The 19,606-nt window shown below is 37.1% G+C and overlaps 1 protein-coding gene across 7 annotated transcripts in view; it reads right to left on the bottom strand.

Moving 5' to 3' along the window:
* The window catches only part of Elavl4 (ELAV like RNA binding protein 4), an 85,273-nt gene that overhangs the window by 56,529 nt on the left and 9,138 nt on the right, over positions 1-19,606 (bottom strand). The gene's annotated exons all lie outside the window — the stretch shown is intronic.

The following is a 19,606-nucleotide window of genomic DNA, read 5'->3' as shown; positions in this document are numbered from 1 at the left end:
TCCTAATTCACTTTGTTGGCATTTCCCACTTAACCCTTACAAAATTCTGACATGTGGTATGTTAGACTGTAGTGGAATAGCCCTGACTATTGTATCTCACCCGCCTTATAAAAGCCCCCAAAAACAAATTCCCAAAGTTAGAAAATTAAGCAGCATGCTCTGTGCTTCTGAAGACAGACATTATTATTAAGAATAATTCTCACTTCTTTCCCTGCTTTTTGAAAGATACTAAAAATGTCCATCTAGCACCCCAATTTCATATTTCTTTAAACTTTCTTTCATCAGCTCATAAAATCTGTACTCATCCCTCCCTTTTTTCAAAGGGCTTTAATTTGCAGCAGTCCCTTCAGGCTCATTTTTTTTTCTAAATGTAGCACTTTCCTTGTTATGATTCAGCTTCGAAGGAGATACATATTATTAATAGGGGCCAAGAGGAAGGGCTGAGATCGATGATCTGATCACCTAGGAAAAGGGAACTAGGGAATGCCAGCTTTTCAACAAAAGCACCACCGAGGGCAGGGATCTTGGCTGAAGACCACACTTCAGTTCCCCAAACCATTCATACTAAGTTTCTGTAGATTCCTTTGGCAGGTAACTAGAAAATTCTAGTCAAAAAAATTAATATCAAGCAGGGAACACACTCTGACAGCTTAATAATACCTTTGGGCAGATATACAAATAACCTGAAAAATCTATTTACTCTAGGAAGTTAGGTGGTAATAAATTCTCAGCATCTCCTTAAAACAAGTGTATACAATTCCACACAAGTTTACTGAATGCTGTTATGTGCTTAGGCATTGTTCTAGGAACTGAGGAAACAAAAATAATTTGGTCTTGCACATAGAGGGCTCAAATTGGGAGAATGGCAGAGGAAGACAGTAACCTAATACTTCATTAAACTCAACTGTATACATCCCTTTACTTTCAGCAATCCACCTCTGGAGTTTTTCTAATGATGCCTCTCCTCACCCAAAGCACACAAAGTGAACACGCTGAGATTATTCCTATGCCATTCTGATACGGAACTAACAGTCTTGTTCCCAGTCTAAATGTCTCAGTCCTAAACAAATGGCTGTTTGCAACAAGGAGGGAAGCTTGAGGCATCCCTCCTTCGAAACAGCATTTTCTTCAGTGGAGATGAACACCAGGCATGCCAAAAGTATTCTCAGTGGAGGTACTTGGAGCTTTTAAAAAATCAGCAGTCACTAGAGAGAACAAGAGCCATTAATACTTAAAATAGCAGGGCCAGCACAGATATGAAAAGCATAATCAAAATTTAATTTCTCTTAGGCATTATTCTCAAATTCAAAGAAATCCAAATTTTTAATCTTCTTCCCCTGATATATCATGCACATTTTCTCTCCTAAATAAATACTGGCCTCCTTTCCATTTTACAGTGTTTTTCAGGGCTTTTGTTTGGTCCTAAAATGATTTGCTGGTATGTCCATCTTGGTCCAGTCCTGGCAAAATGGTAAAACTCCCATGTTGGTTTTTCTTTTGTTTGTTTGGTTTTGGGTTTTGGGGGTACTGGGGATTGAACCCAGGGCCTCTGCACTGAGCTACATCCCTAGACGATTTTCAATTTTTTATTTTGAGACGGGTCTTGCTAAGTTGTTAAGTTGCTCAGGCTAGGTTCGAACTTGCAGTCTTCCTGCCTCAGCCTCCCAGAGCGCTGAGATTATGGGTACATGCCATCACCCCTGGCTTCCTGGTCAGTTTAACAGACTTTCCCATAAACTGTCCTGAACTGAGGGATAGCTTAAATCCTTGTAGAGATGACTGAATCTTTTCTTACCCTACAATTCAGTCCTCTTTTCCAAAAAAGCCAACAAACAAAAACAATCTCAAACTGTCAATATGCTTTCTTTGTAAAAGTCATACTAAAAAAAGACAAGTACTTTCATTTTAATTTAAATACAATTTCACAGTCAAGTCCAGGCTTCCTGCAGAAATATGAGTCTAATTAAAGAAATTGGAAATCAGTTCCTTACATCCCACCCTCTTATCCCCTCTGACCCCTTAATATTTAATGTGGTAAAATAACCAAAATGCCTAACAATAAGCTATGACTACCTGTTGGGATGAAAACCAGTTCTCATAGTAAATATGTTATCTTCATCTTCCATATGAAGAGTAGCTAATATATCACTTGAAAAACTGCCCACAGACTAAGTCCGGTTTATCTTCTGATTAAATTCATAAGCAATAGCCAACGGCACAATTCATGTAAACATAAGTATTATATATTTATAAAAGGCCTGGCTAATAGCTCAGAGTGTCAGCAAATTCTTTTGAGATTTAGCTGCAAAATGCAAACATGCCTCTACGTTTAAGTTTTATATGCACATTCAGATTAAAATGTTCAGTAACCTATTTTGTTTATATTTGTTTTCTTAACACAGATAGGGCGAGGACAAGGAGGAGAGTGAAGGGGAGTAGAGGGAGTTGGTACTGTACCTAGAAAAATCTGTGTCAAGCAACCTTCTCTTTTTCAAGAGGAATTGTATAATGCCAATAGCTCTGCCAATTGTGCAATTCAAAAGAGAGGATATTTGGAGCACTCTGAAGCTAAAGATGTTGAGTGAAATAAAACAGTTCTCAGCACCTCACTGTATGTATAAGTGACCATGGGAAATTATAACCATAGACAACTGACACATCCTCCAGTGTCTGTGTATACATTCATTAGTGAAAAGATCTTGAACATCACAATAGTAGGCAATTTAAATTTAAAAACTACTTTACCACACTTGAAACTTTGCTAGTTTTCCCTTTCCCTGCCTTCCTTTTTTTTTAGTCTCCCTTTCCCTCCCTCCCTCCCACCCTTCATTCCTTCCTTTCCCTTCTCTTCCCTTCCCCTTTCCTTCCTTCCCTTGCCTTCCCTCCCTACCTTACTTCCTCTGAGTAAAATATTATGAAAAACGGACTTTTGACTTAATAAGAAAACCTTAAGTCTCAAACTACTTCTAAGAGTAGGTTGAACACAATTCCCCTTGGACATTTTCTGGGAAGGCAGAATAGGCAGGAATAAAAGTAAATTCCACCAAACCAGTGTCTGTGAAAACTCAGATCTGAGCTGGCAGATGTGCATCCTTGAACTATCGGCGGGCAATGTATTTCATAGAAAAGAGTAGTTCAAGATTTGTAATTGTCAAGCTTTAAGTGCAATGAAATGATCTTTCTAATTATTAGTGGAAATGAACTGGTACAGCCTTTCTGTATTTTCTGTTCTGATTCCTGGACTTAATGATCTATTCTGAAATTCAGAAAAGAACCTAAAATTCTGTAGACCAAAAGTGACCAATGGGAGATGGCTGATGGTTAAGTAACTTACTATATAGTTTTCTGATACAAAATTCTACAATTGTTAAAATGTTTATAATGGGTTTTCATAACATAAGAAATTGTAGGTGAACAATGTAGAAAAAGAAGTAAAATAAAAGACTGATTATCTCAATTACATAAACATACAAAAAGTAGGAGAAAAATAAAAATGTTAACAATAAATGGTAGGATTATAGGTGATTGCTATACTTGTCTCCAACTTTTCGTCTTGTTTTTACAGTAAGAATATGGTAATTTTACAATCTGAGGAAGTTACTTAGAAAGAAAATATTAAGTCCTTCAAACCAGTTTGGAGCCACAATATTAAAAACGATTCTTTCTCTTCCAGAGTCATCCTGCAGGATAGGATCTCTCCTTGGCCACACTCTGTTTGTTTCTATATTAAAGAACACATGGGTGCCCAAATGAATAAAAATCACATTTCACAAAATAGTCTCTGGTTTGAGCTCCCCTTCCCTAATACAATCTTAAGTCTATCTTATCACCTGGCAGCAACCTTCATGAAGACAGCTAGGAGAGAAGATGATTTATAAGAAAACCATTCTCTGGATCAGGGAGTGGAAAGTACTGATCCGTTCTAAAAGCTCCTGCTGACAAACTCTGATATTATGAACATTCTGCACTTGGACAAAAGCTCCACTTTTCTTAATTACATGGTTTGAGCAGGAGCCTGCTTTCAGGATCTGCCCAATCACATAACAGCCATTTATTTTCCCAACTGCAGCTGCCAAAATTTCCCTGATCTCTGTTCTGTGCTCCATCTTCAAGGACATCTTGTGAATGTATGACAGTCAGGCAGCATTCTACACCATGTTTTTTAAGCCTCTTCTCCCCACCCCGCTTTCTTGCACACAGAGATCCCGCTAATACATTATTTATTAAAAATCTCACGACCAAGAAGCAAAGTAGGGAGGAGAAAAAAAATCACAATTATCAGAATATTTCTGTCTGCTCAGAGGCAAATTCTTTATTATGACAATGAACTAATATTCTCTCTTCTCTGTGATGGGTTTGCTTTTGCTTTATGGACACTGAATCTATCTAGTAATTCCTTGTAGTCTTTCTTTCTAACATTGTTAGGAAAATGAATGCCAAACTGTAGACACTGTATGTAAAGAGCAGAGGACCTCACTGCAAACTTTTTAAAAGAAATATGAACTTTGCCTCTGAATTTATATTTTTATTCTCTTATGTTTCCTTCATCTTGATTTCCTCATCGTTCTTGTCTTTTAAAATCTACCACATGTATTTTATTATTTGCTTCACAAAAATAGAATTTTAGATTATAACAGAATAAACAAATTCATATTTTTGTCTTCACAAATAATCTTTCACCCTTTTCAAAACATGCTTTTGAAGTCTTACAGGCTTCAAAGTCAAACAGACATTTTTAAAATCCAGAAATAAAACTTTACAAAATACATGTGTAAAACTTCAAAATATTACCTTGTATTATAACTCAAGCTGCATAATATGTAATCCTCATGGAAGGCTCTTTTAGGACTAATTTACTACATCCCTAAGAATAACTTAGGTATACTAGGTGTAAATGAAACTAAGGTACCTAAAAAGTTTACTTTTTTGAGTAGGGCATCTTGTCCTTTCAAATCATAGATACAACGTAAATTTTACTTGATAAACTCTTCAAATTTTTGATAAATTCTTTTTACCCGAGAAATTTGCTTTTTAAAAAGCAAAAAAACTAACAAACGTTCAGAATTATCTGTTGTCAAACTACAGCAACCTTACATTTCTCTAGTTTGTCATATTTTTAAGGCAAGTTTTGAGCCAAATTTAATGATAGGAGTGTTTTCTCTGAACAGCCTCTCCCCACAACTGTAAAAGAAGAGAAAGCAATACAAAAGAACAAAAGACAAGCTAAGTTCCGTAACACACATCAGTTCCTTCAAAGAGCCAGAAACCATTATGTTAAGTGCCAGAATTATGAAAGTGTTCCTGCCTTCAAGGAAGCAAAGAAATAAGTAAATGAGTAATTAATATATAATATCATAAATGTAGTAATGGATAAGTATTTACAAAGTGCCTAGCAAAGTTAATGCCCAGAACATGGAGTTCCTCTTATAATGCTGATTAAAAAGTGCTTTTGGACTACACAGGAAAATATTTTGGCAAGAAAGTACCAGTAACTCCTTCCTATGCTACCAATAGCACAAAATAATGGTGGTGGGTATGTTTATATACACCACTCCATTTAAATTTCACACAGCTTTGCAAAGTAGGTACTGTCATTTCCTCTACTCACAGATTTGAAAGTGTGGTCAATCTACACACAATGGAGCAATGAGGCTTTAGGCAGAATCCACTGACACTCAGCCAGAAATGAAACTTGAACCAGGTCTGAAACCAAATTTTATGTCATTTCTTAAACCATGAGTTGGAGAAGAAACTATCAGCATAAAATACATTCCATGGTCTTAGAAAAAGTAAATTACCTAATCTGATTAAAACCATCTAGCCAGTGTACTAGCAGATAAATTTATGATACAGGAAAGATCTTAATTTAGTCTACATGGTAAAATGGAAAGAAGACAAGGTTTAGAAGTGATTTGACCTGGGTTTGAAAACTCTAGCCTTGAGTTTGGTTTAGCCATTTAAGATTCTCTTAAGTTTAATTTAAATTTACTTTTCTGAAAGATATGAGCAATTCTGTCTGCTTTGTATGGATTTAAAATAATATATTTAAGGCATCTGGCAGTAAATATATACTCATTTCTCTTGTCTAAATTATAACATTCTGAAGGTATGTGCCCAATAAAATATGCTGCAGGTGGCAAAGTTGACTAATCTAAGAGCTGGTAAAGTTTAACCTTGGAATTTAATTTTTGAACTAGAAAAGACCACTTTAAAATATTACTACTCATCATCTATGTTAGTAGCTTTTACTTTCTTCACAATGCTTCACAAACATTCAGTAATAAGTTCTCACAATAATATTAGACAGGAAAGTACAAAGCAAAGAAGGAAGGGTTAAGTGAACTCTAAAAAAAAAGATGAAAGTACCATTTTTTGATACTTAGAAACATAATTTATAGTATCCTTTACCCTTTTAAAAAACCCTCCACAGTGAATGGTTAAAGTTAGATACTTCAAATGTAAATCATCACAGTCATTATTGTTTCTGATTTCCTGCAAGGAAAACCCTCATATTTTCAAGGAAAATTTCTGAATGCTGCCACTGTACTTCGTATACTTCTGATTTCTACAAGGACTTGCTCAGGGTAAAAGGGCAGTGAGTGTTCTTGTTCTACCCTTCATCTGCGCTGCTCTTTTCTTCCTGTGGACACTGAGAAATAGCTACACTTTCAGAATGTGTGGCAAGAGATTCTTCCAGGGCACAGTCAGAAAGGAGTAATGGGAAGTATAAAGATAACATGGTGAGTGTTATTCCCCAGAAGAAATGAGACTAACCTTTACAAAGCCCTTACAAAACCCTTAATTACAAAGTAAGAATTCATTAAATGACAAGCTAGACTCAAGGGTTTTGCAAGCACATTCACATTCATCACCCCACTTAATCTTCCTGAAGACCCTAAGATCTGGGTGGGGTCCTCCCTTGCCAGGAACTGGATTTTACATACAAGCAAACTGAGGGTTAGAGAGCATATTGAAGGTGGAGCTGAGATCAGAAACGATGTTCCCCATCACTGACATCCATCTTCCTCCTCTACCTACTGTAAGTTCCTTTGTGTTAAAAAGCACATTCTGGGCAATATCCTTCTGCAGCCTTCTGCAGCTGGCAATGACAAATCAGGGCACCTCGGTGTTTTCTCCCTTGCCACTCTGCACAAGCACTCCTTTTGGCCTGGAAAGCTTTTCACTCTCTGCCATCAGTCCTAACATGCCCTCCCCAATCCTCCCTCTTGGCTCTCTTGTACCCATTTCTGTGAGGGACACTTACCTCACAGCACTGAAATTCTCCAGCTTTCAGTCTTTCTTTGTAACTGGACCATGAGCTTCTAGAGGACAACAACTGGGTTTGATTCATTTGTAATGCCAGGGACCAGTGCAGAGATGTGCAGAGTACTGTACTGTTTTGTTGGTAGCATAAATGAATAAATGGATGATCCTCTAAGTCTTCATCTGCTTTCCAAAGCCAAATCTGCTTTCTTTGGTGTTTCCCACTACTCTGCTTTCACCATAAAGCTTTGCCTTATCTCTCCCCTTCAGAATCAATTTAAAAATAGAAGCACTTTGTGCTCGCTTCAGCAGCACATATACTAAAACAGAAGCACTTTATTGTTTTAAATCAATATTGCACTTATTATTGTCTTCCTTAACTGCTTTCAAACTGCCCCAAAAGACTGCATTTATAAGGCCAGGGTCCTTCCACTTTGTGGTTAAGGCTATCTTTACAGCTTCTGTTTCTTCATCTCTGCATTCCTTCCACCCTTCATCTTTTCTGCTTCAGGCCTAAACTCACAGTTCATTTTCACTTTGTGTCTGAATCTGGAAGTCTGCAGTACTCTCTTGAGGTTAAATGCCCCACTGAACATTTCCACCTGTGAGAGTTTTTGCGGTCACAAAACCCAGAGCCACAATCAAAGTCAGTGGGGCTCTTAGCATTTTGCTTAGACATATTAGATCTATGTAAGCCTAGCATGTTATTTCCTTTAAATAAACAAAAAAATACTAAAGCGATTGTCATTCAGTTAAAATACATTAAATTAATAAATATTTAAAAATAAACAATCAAATATTTATTAAGTACCTATTGCACAGCACAACAATTAAGAACACAGGCACTAGTGTCTAACTGGCTAGGGTCAAACTTCTGTATAGCTGTGCGATCATACACAAATTACTTAACTGTCTCAGTTTTCTCAGCACAACATGAGGGCATGTCGGTAATGTTAATAGGGCTCATAAGAAATGTGGCAAAGATTAAATGTATTATTATTGTTAATTAATTGAGTTCTATGGCACTTGCTTTCTGCCCTCTAAGAATTCAGTGTTGGGAAGTTAGTACACCCATCTGTAAACAAAGTTCCAAAATGCCATGAGGCAAGTGCTATAATGTTACCCTTTCTGAAGTATGATCCTTTCGTCTTTGCATATGTGCCCACTGAAATGCTTCTCTCACCATCTAACTAACCCTGACATTTTGCAAAGCTCCCTGGAGCCTGTCCCCTCACCCCACAGCACCAGGTACTTCTCTTTGTCCTGTCCTGGTACTCATTCCTTGACCCCAAGTTACCTTCCACCTGCCTGTCTCTCCACCGACTGAAAGGACAGCCTGAATTTCATCTGGCTTCTTTTTCCCAGCATGTAGTACACAGAAATAATTCAACGAATGCCCATTGAATGAATCAGTGATCAGAAGCAGTTGCAGGGTGCTAGGAGACATTAGAGGAAGAGAGTCCAGGGACATAAAAAGATGCTTACTTTTTGCCATCCCATCAGGCTCTGGAAATGCTGAGGAACATGTGGTTGTATATATTAGTCATTTTCTTAAGCTTTTCTTTATTCCTTCTGCTCTTTTATTTTTGACACGTGCAAGCATCAGGATCAAAACAAATATGAGCTAGTGGCCAATGGGGTCAAATAAATTTTGGGAGAATCACAATACCACCATGCCACCCACCATAAAAGAGAAAATATTTAGGGCTTCTTCCAGAGCTCGGAACAAAAGTATATGCCAAATGCTTGGAAATTATTATATTCTTACCTGTGTTTGATAGAAGGTTTTGTTTTGTTTTCAATGTAAAATTATGTGTATATATTGCTAGTGAAAACACAGGCTTCGGGATGAGAATAAACTCTCAAAATTTTAATCTAATTTTATGGTAGTATGAACAATGGTGAGAAGAGGTAAAATACATTCAGGGATTATATCTACATTCTAATATTAATGCTTTCTAGTTGTTAACACTAGGGCATCAAATAGGTTTATTTACAGTTCCAGTTAGTAATAAGTTCTTCCCTATTTTTGACCTATGAAAATAATTAAAGCAGTTCTTCCCCTCACCCCACATTCAAAAGTAAATACTCTAACTTTTTACAAGAAAGGATTGAACTCCAGGCCCTCACAAGATTTCACACACCAAAGCCCTTTTATCATTTGCTTTTCTTCATAGACCCTCAGGTCTCTAAGGGCCTATGACCCAAGGATGGAGGATGGAGACAACATAGCTCTGTGACAGAGACTGGTTGTTTCTGCCTCCGTCATACTGATTTGGGGCAAATCCAGTCTTATTTTCCTTTGGCGTCCACAATTCTTTTTGAGACCATATAGCCTTGGTTTTGAGATTATCTGCTCTCCTTTTTGAAAGCTATGGAATGGGAAGTAGCTCTCATATTTCATATAAATCTTCTCTCCCTGTAAGCCCTGAAATAATGGCCAGTATCTAAAATGCATACCCTATGTGGACCAAACCATCTCAAAGCCTCCTTTATGAACTGTCTACTATGTACCAAAACCTGAACTGGAATCTTTATATATGCCAATTTAATCAATCAACTACATCAGCCCATGAGGAAATAATTACTAAGACCCACTTCACAGAGAAGACAACCAAGGCTCTAAGAAGTTAATGACTTTAGCAAGACCACAAATGATAAGCAGGGAAAGAAATAAAAACCCCCTTTTGGGGATCTAAAGCTAATCCTCTAATCAGTTGAATATTCTTGTGGAAATGAAGAATCCTATGATAATGCCAATGACCATCATACCAATGACCATCATACCCACAGGGAGCTATCAGGAGATCATGCAGGCTTGCTTGACAAGATATTCTGGCTGACCCTATCCTTAAGTGAAAGACTGGCCAGGCCCCTTCTTCTGATCTTCCTGGAACACTTCTCCCATATTACAGACTAATACAGGGAGACAGAGCCATTGTCTCAGGCTGGGACCTCTGGCCTATTTATGAGTTCTCTCTATTTGATATTCCTCAGGCCCAGCCATCTCAACCCAATTATTGAGTTTCTTGTGACTGATTCTAGGGATGACTGCATCATCACACCTAGTGTAGGTCAGGCAAACTGTCGTCCCAGCAGCTAGACATATGATATTCCACCTTCCAGAACAGAAGCAGTACCAAGTAGAAGCAAGACATTGGCTAATGGCTACACTATTGCTGTCACATCGTGTGTCCACAGACAAGTAAGAATTCAGTAGTATCACTCTACAAGCCAGTATCTCTTGTTTTTAAAATAGCATTTCACTATGAGAAATTATAAAATATCATATAATATATGTCTACTGCTGTCTATTCACTTTATTGTCTGTTTTCCCCCTCTAAAGAGCTTGTTTTAGTTACCACTGGTATCTCTGGCACATAAAACAGTGTCTGGCACATAGCAGGCACTCTGCAAATATCTGAAGAAGGGATATAAATTAATATTATATAATAGCAATGATTATGATGTTAATTATCATTGTATATGCCAAGCACTGTTTTAAGTCCAAACATATCAAATCCTCATCCAATCTTCCACCAAATTCTTACAATAACCCTAATTTACAGATAAAAAATTGAGGCATAGGGAGAGGAAGTGATTTGTCTCAGGCCATAACTGGTACAAGATTTGAACTCACTCTGTCTAAATCAAAAGCTCCTATTAACATTCACTAGGCTAACTGTCTTTCATTAGTTCTACCTTCTAAGGGATGAGTAAGACAACATGGGAGAGAGAACATGGGATTTTTAGAATCAAGCAAACTAGGCTTTGTTTGCATTTTAAGTCTTACATTTCCTATGACCTTAAACAACTTATTCAGGCCACCTGATACTCTTTCTTCAAGGTAGGAATAAAAATACTTGCTTCCGAGAATTGTGAGGTTTCATGAGATAACTTAAGTAAAGTTCTTTCTGCAAACACCGACACATATACTATAAAGGATCACTATTATTGGGATGTATCACTATTGACTATGGTATAGACAGCAGAGGACATATATGGTTTTAGAAAAAAGAAGAATTACTAAAGAATTAGAGGTGAGCCATGGTGATTGTGAAAAATCTCATGTAAATAGATATCTTCAAAATCTTCAGCTCAAAGGTCAAAACTTGGCTTCATGGCCAAGGGGCTTTGAGTCCAATATCCCACTCATAGGCTAGATGGCATCTGATGGAAACTTCTTATGGACAACCCAACCAACATTCAACTACATACATCATTCAATTAACAGTTGATTACTGGGCATCAACTAGGTGCCAGGCAAAGAAATAAGCTCAGTCCTGATTGTTGAAGGCAGTGATAAAACAGAGACAAATCAACAAATGGTTATACAATGTAGATGATCAATGATGGAAGGATGCTGGTAATGCTGACAGAGGAGGTTCCAGCTCAGAATGAGTTAGCGAAGAATTACTGGATGAGATATGAGCCTATTTGTCACATGAAACCAGGTGAACAGAGTGGAAGAATGTTGGAGATTGAGGGATCTGTCTGTACATAGGAAGGGAACAGAATAGTACAGTTCTGCAGTGGGTCATAAGTGGAAGACACAGAGAGGCAGGACAGGAAGCTGGAAAGGAGAGCAAGAGTCAGGACATTCATCTTCAAGACACTGTCTCAACTGTGTGCCCCTAGCAAACACACTTTTTTCAGAGAGAGAGAGAGAGAGAGAGAGAGAGAGAGAGAGAGAGGAAGAGATACAGAGAGAGACAGGGAGAGAGACAGAGACACACAGAGAGAGGTTGCGGGGGAGAATACATTTTTTAAGGTTGTTTCCAGATTTTCTTTGGGGCCCTATTTTCTTCCTGAATAGATCAAGGTATTTATTAGCACTAGCGTAATTTATCACTATCTCATGACACAGTTCCCCTTTTGTGCTTTAAAGTCATTTTAAATTCCACCCTGCTCAGCATATGTTACTCTCCCTTTCTCAGCACAGTATCTTGAATAACTTGGTAAATATGTGTTGAATTGGGCTCAATTCATCCAGTTAACTATGGTATAAATTAGCAATATCCCAACAGGCAAGGCAAGGAACCAGGGGTGGGAGGAGCTAAAAGGAGGAATTTCACATTATCCTTGCCTCACCAAACTTGAGATTCGAATGATGCAAATGAGACATGTATATGAAAATGGTATTCATACCCCCCAGAAGACTATAAGGTGCTGCATTCTCTCTGTAGTGGCCCTTGAAGGTGGTAAGAAACTGAATCCCACTTATTGCACTTTCACCAGAGACAGCTCCTTGAGGGCAGAGGACTATGTGCCCTTTTAACAAATTCCCAAAGAACCCCAAATAGTAAGTCCTAGTATTTATCAAATGGATCTATTTAATCTTCACAACTCCGAGTGGTACGGAGTGGCACGAATTATTCTGCAAATGTGTATACTGAGACTCAGAGGTAAATGTGGTTTGCTTAAAGTTATAAGGTTAGTAACTGGTATAGTAAAAATAAAACAGTAATAATTATTAGTTTCCTTTTTAAGGAAGCCCATCTTACATTTATCATTTTCTACTGTCTCTGCTGCAGGAATCTCATTTTTTAATCTTTTATGTTTTAGGAAGGGAATGGAACCCAGAACCTGACACATGCTATGCAAGTGCTTTTCTTTTCATACTAAGACAGAAAATGTTCTCTCTGGCTAAATGAAACTTGAAGTTTACAGTTTGAATTCTTGAACTCTTGTTGGCTTTCCTCTGCTGCCAGTTTTAGGAACTCCAAAGCACTGAATGGTTTCAGGACAGATGGTCATGCCCACACCGCAGGTAAAGACAACCATGCAGCTAGGCACAGTTAAAATGTACTGCGATTCTTTAACACAAAGTCTCCCTAATAGTTTCTCCATTCCCTATCCTGTCCATAGGTAAAAATTAATCCAACTCCAATTCAATGAATCTTTATTAAATGCCTACTATGGGCCATGCACTTTTCTCATTGTTTCTAAAGTAGAATATATGATATGAAATGCCCTGCATCGATTTATTTCTTGTTTGTGATTAAATCACAGTTAAACCCCAGCTAGCTACCCCAAGGGTAGATTGTAACTCTTTAAAAGTAGAGACCAATTGAGTCATCTTTATAGAGGAACACAGTGTGCTGACACAAAGTAGGCATTTTAATACCACGGAATTGAATAAATATTTAAAAATTTGTTTTGGAATCAGACCCAACTGTTCACATCAAATTCTGGTGTAACAATTACTGGCAATGTAACCTCAATTTCCTCTTGAGACCTGTTAGCTTATCCATAGAATACGAAAATTAACATTTACCTTCTAAAGTTATTCTAAAAATTAAAAGGGATGATATTTCTAATGTTTGATTCATAGTAAGAGCTAAAAAAAAAAGTGAATTGGTTATTCCCACTACTTACTACTATCATTATTTCTACTTTGCAGGTTTAACTAGGTGGCACAGTCAAGGAATAAGGGTTGCTAGTTAATTAAATTTTGGTTAACAGAAAGCCCCAACACATACCATGAAGATATCTGTAGTTTTCAGATTTAGAATACAGTGCTTCTTATTAAATCTAGAATGATCAAAAGTCATCCTTTCTTTAATACTCTGGAAGACATGAAGGATTTTGCAATATAGATCTCTGAAAAAAGTTGATTTATTTTTCTTTTGGCTATTACAATGGCCAATATCACCTAGAATACTGTTTGTTAAATTTTCCAACTTATTCATCAAAGTAAAAAAATAGTAAATATAGTATATACAGTAATGTCACACCATGACTCTGAACACAACTGACAAAGTTTTATGAAATAATACTCACCCTTAGAAAGTACCAATATATTGTCCTATTTATTATTTTAATTTAAAAATGCTATCCAAGACTCACTAAAATAACTATAGGCAAAACTACACCTCAGTAAATGCATTAATCTTGTTACCCTATCCATGAGACTGTATCAAGGATACAAATGAATTGATTCTCCCATTAAGCCACAACATTGTGTTATTTCCACTTTATATACTAAGAAACTAAAACTAAAACTAAGAAACATTAGATGACTGGAGCAAAAAAAACTCCCAGAGCTGATGACAGATCCAACATTCATAAGTCTTCTACTGCCGTAGTTCAGGTTCTTCAAAAAACAAATGAAAAGCTCACAAAAACCATATTATGATAGTAACTCAGTTCAATAAACACTGAGTACCTACTAAGTACCAGACATTGAAGTAAGAGAGCATTTGATATGGTGTGTATTCTCCAGGACTACAGATAACCAAGTAAAACCTAACTAAGGAAAATTAGGGTACTTGGCATATGCAGTTGGAAGTCTGAAATGGGTACCTTTTTATGTTGGAGGAAGTAAGTCTATTTCCCAGCCTCCACCATCCTCTCTCTCTCTAGTCACACATTATCCTGCAAAATGAACACTGGGTACCTACTGGTGAGAAAATGCAGTGTACTTTCCTCTGATGATGCATTTCTTTACAATCTGAAATAAGTTGATATTTTTCTAATAAACATTCTTCCTAAATAACCAGTACCATTTTTTGTTTTTCCCATAAACTGCAATTTTTGGCTAAGTTGAACATGTTCACAGTCTGGAGTGATGCTTTCTGATACTGTTGAACTTGTAAGCTTAGGCAAATGGCTAAAGTTTACTTTCAATAAAATGGGGTAAAAAGTATCTGCTCTAAGTACATTCATGAATTCACACTGACATCACAGGGCAAAAATTATTCAATGCCAAGTGAATGTAAGTGACGACATTTATGGTTACAGGTTCTCAATGGTCACAGATTCTTAGAGGGAAACAGGCAGCTGAAGTTGTAGAATGAAAACCTGCTTCTCTGTTCTTGGAGCACCACTAAAACCTGCTAGCTTGGTTAGTTAAGATTATATCAACTAGGGCCGGGGATTTAGCTCAGTGGTGCTGCTGCCTGCCTTACAAGGGCAAGGTCCTGAGTTTGATCTCCCGATACAAAAACAAACAAACAAACAAAAAACAACAACAAAAACCAAACACATTATATCAACTGCAAGTCTCCAAAATTTACTAACCTCACATCTATTTAAGAGTTCTTATTGTTGCTCTTCTAAGCTCAAAATATTTTTTCTTCTTGTGAAAAATCTTGATCCAGAAATGTAGCAAAAGACTTGAAGCTCAAGTACTGACTCGCATATCGATAACTTTTCAATTAAAAAAATAATATAAACACTTGTGTAGCAAGAAAGACCTACAAATATCCACCTGCTCCCTATCCTGTCCACCTGCTTGCTCAAATCACTAATTCAATCATGTTTTTGGCCCATCATGATAGATGTAAGAAGTCCCCCCACCCTTTTTTCTATCTTTGTTTAAGGTACTGAGAATTGAACCTAGGACATTCACACTGAGCTACATTCCCCAGCCTTGGTTTTTTATTTTTTATTTTGAGATCAGGTCTTAATAAATTGCCCAGGGTGGGCTTGAACTTTCAATCTTCCTGCCTCAGCCTCTCACAGTACTGGGATTATAGGTGTGCAACACCACATCTGGCTTTAAGTGAGATTTTCCTAGGTTAAAATATAGAGAAACTTGTTTTATACCATCTACTCTCCAAAATAAAGGCTTCCCCACATGCCACTTTTTGGTGCTGGGGATTAACTCCAGGACCTCACGTATGCTTAAGCAAGTGTTCTACCAATGAGCTCAAGCTGTTTTTTATAACATATTATCACCCATACAAATACATTCTAAAAAGCAACTAAATTTTTCCAGAGTGCTTCTATACCATATATAAAAATTTAGAAGAGGGTTGGGGATTTAGCTCAGTGGTACTGCCACCTGCCTCACAAGTGCAATGCCCCGAGTTCGATCCCTGGTACAAAAAAATTTTAGATTCCTGGTGAAATTTTGAAGTAGATTCATGTGGAAAGAGAAAAGTTCAATGGTCTGTTTTGCAGTGATAGTAGTTCTTTTTTTAAAAGAAAAGCATAAAGCCTGCAAAATGGCATTTGGGATGATCAGACCTACAAATATTCAATTTATAACCCCTTTCCCTAGTTTCAAGGATTAAACCAAAGAATTGACTCCTTCTGAAGCCTTTCCATGAATATATGAGGTGGAATTCAACACCTGTGATATTAAAACAATGTTCCAATGGTGTTCTCAGTTTAAGGCCTGAACTCCTTCAGAAACTACTTGTGTTCTTTCTCCATGCTCACTGGTAATAGCAATAGGTCCCAGTTTAGACTTGCAAATTTATTTATTGTATCTATATATTTACTTCTTCAAAGCCTTAGAAAAAAGTCACAAAATTAGTTTAACTTAACATCCGTCCTTCCCAAGTGTGTGTGGTCAGCGATTATGTCAAGGCCTTTGTGGTGCCCCCCCGTCCACCCTTCCAGTAGGAGGGTGACAAATTGAAGGCTAGAATTCTGCTCACATCTTGCATACCTCTTCAGTCAATCTGATCCCTTCTAGACTGTTTGTACTGCCAAAGCCATCCATCATCCTGCGTCACCAAGCAGAAGAAAGAAAACTGAAAGCAAGTTAGAAAACTTTCATCAGGCCACTTTTTGCCTCAACCTCTATACCATTCCTTGAGAAATAGAACTTCAAAACTCAGCCTATTGGGAAAACGAGGGGGAATAGAGGGAAAAGGCTCACACAAGTAAGGGTAAAAATAGCTTGAAAGTAAGTTGGTTGTTGGGCAAAAGTAAAATAACTTACAAGTTACAATACTATATTTTAAATAGCAAAGATTGGACAATATCAATTAAGCTCAAACAATTTTTACTTTCTTTTTGGCTGACTTCTAAATATCCTAATAGGCTTTTTCATGAGGTTAAAAAGCAGCACGAGTTAAAATTAACTTTATGTTTACCATTTTTCTCTTCTGACTAAATCCCAAGGTAATTCTAATTTCAAAAGAGATCAGGGATGCACCTTGCAACACCCCAGGAAGATATGTAGAAAACCAAATAGAGCCATACAGTTCCAGGGAATAAGTGAGGGTTTGTCTGTGCTTAAAAACTGTGTGTTGTCCCCTTGAGTGTTGGTAGGAGGATAGAGACTGTGAGGGTGGCACACAATGTCACTTCCCAGGACATCTGGCATAAGCAGATGGACCTTTTCTTGGGGGAGGGCATTTGCCAAGACACAGAAAGACTGACAAACTGAAAGAGACCTAATGTCCTCTATGAACCTCTGCATTTCAGATCCTATATGTGACTGGTGCCTTCAAATACTGTTTCTCATGCAATCCTCGCAGAAACCCTATCAAGCATTATCATGCTCATATTAAAGATGAAAAAATGGAGGTTCAGAAAGTTGAAATATGCCATCCAAGATCAATCATTTATTAACTAGAAGAGTCAGGATTCTTAACAACTATTTGGCTCTGAAGTCCTTTGTACTTTACAGTTTCTTAGGATGAAGAGCAATCTTCCCAGAGGCTTGCCTACATCCTACAGGCACACTGAAGCAGTCTTTCAAGGTTAGGGTTGGACTCATGGTTCCACATTGTGTCATTGAGTAGAAATGACACACTTTTCCAACATGTGAACAAATATATAAAACCTGTTTTTGGTTCTCTCTGCATGCCAGCCCTCTAGGTCCTTATCGCAATAACCAGGCTGATTTCAAAACTGGAAACTTACGTGATTAAAATACAATCAAGTTAGAAAGTTATCCTCCCCCAAAGCCACCTAAAAGAGAGCAACTCCAAAATAAAACCAATTTACATATTTTAGTCCAAATTAAAAAGTAAAAGCTAAGGATTCCCTTTTAATATCCTGAATAATAAATGCATACTTATGTAAAGCTTTCTTTGGGGAATGATTACTATGAGGACAACTTTCTCAATAATATTCATAAATATCACTTTTATTTTAATGTTACAGTAGGAATCTGGACTTGTAGGAATTGTACTATCTGTACCCAGTGCATCAACAGAGATAATTAATGTTGAAGACATGTACAATATCCAGAATTTTAGATGTGTGGTTGGCTGTATTACAAAAAGAAACATAAGAAAGGATGAGTCAAATCTGGTCAAAATCACAAACTGCAGTGACTTAGTCATTTATTCCATTTTAAGTGAGCACTTTTCTAGTGAAAGTTCCATCAGTAAAGATCGAAAGTTCTTGGTCTTTCAACTACAGACTTTAAAATGGCACCTAATGCTAAAGTCTATCATAAGAACTGTTACTTACTACTGAGGCATTTTCAAGGTGGACACTTGGAAAAAAGGGAATTAAATCCAGCCCACTATTTTTCATGTATAAATTAGAAAGTAAAACTTTAAAAGGTTTAAGATCACAGCTTAGTAAAACAGACTACTTGAAGAGCTGTTATTGGCATATGCCACAGCACACCAGGGATCACAGCTCTCTGTATCTTGCTCCCAACAAGTACACAGGAATACACAGGCATGTATTGTAAAATAATTGTGTTTCCTCATAGGGCACTATCTGTTCGGGTGCTCCTGAAGGAAACAGGAAAAGGTATCTAAAGAGGCATTGCTATCAGAAGCAAGGCATTCAAATTTCTGTAAAATTATCAGATTCCAGCCAAGTTTCATGGGCAGCTGACTAAATGACAAGTTCCTTCCAATTGTCCAAATCACTTCTTCCAGTGAACATCTGATTACACGGAACCTTACAGACAAAATATGTCCAGAAAGTCTTCAATTTTTACTTTTTGCAGTCGCTTAGACTACTGCAAATGCAACAGCAAAAACACATATTTAAATGATCTGACAGACCTTCACTCAGAATTTGACACAAGCCTCGCTGTGTAATGTGCAACCTTAAAAACTTTCACCTTGACTTTATCTCCAATCATGGGACTTGTCTTCAATTATTTTTGTTTTTTTATCACTGCTGAAAGAAAAAAGAAATGATGACGTTCAATTTTATGCTCCAAAGAAATGTACATAGTAAGCCCTCGACAAACACATCTTCAAGAAACACCAAATGAGAGTCAAACTCTACTAGGAACACTTTTGGCACAACAACTTCAAGGGTTAGTTGTCATAAGAGAGAAGACAACAACAGTGAATAACTGATTCAAAGAAAAAGAAGAGGATTCAATGCCACGAAGTGTAGACAGAGAAAACCTTTTGGCTGTGGTGTGTTTTTCAGAATTTGCCCTCACGGCTATAACTGTTTCTCTGGTTTCTCATATCCTGAAAAGAACTAAACTTGCTATAAAAATGTTAATTACATTTCTATACTTTAAAATGCATAATTTAAAAATTGAACTCAATTTTAAATGGTATTTTTCAAACCAAGAGTTGAAAGGAAGTTATTTTCCGGAGAGATCTATGATATAAATTTTTTTTAAAAAATCCCATATGCTAGGTTTTGCATTTTACTTTTGTGGCTAAAAATAAGG

This window comes from Fukomys damarensis, unplaced genomic scaffold (genome assembly GCF_012274545.1).
Source record: "Fukomys damarensis isolate Sample0158 unplaced genomic scaffold, DMR_v1.0_HiC HiC_scaffold_23, whole genome shotgun sequence".
Classification (NCBI taxonomy): domain Eukaryota; kingdom Metazoa; phylum Chordata; class Mammalia; order Rodentia; family Bathyergidae; genus Fukomys; species Fukomys damarensis.
This window is presented reverse-complemented; position numbering and strand designations above follow the sequence as displayed.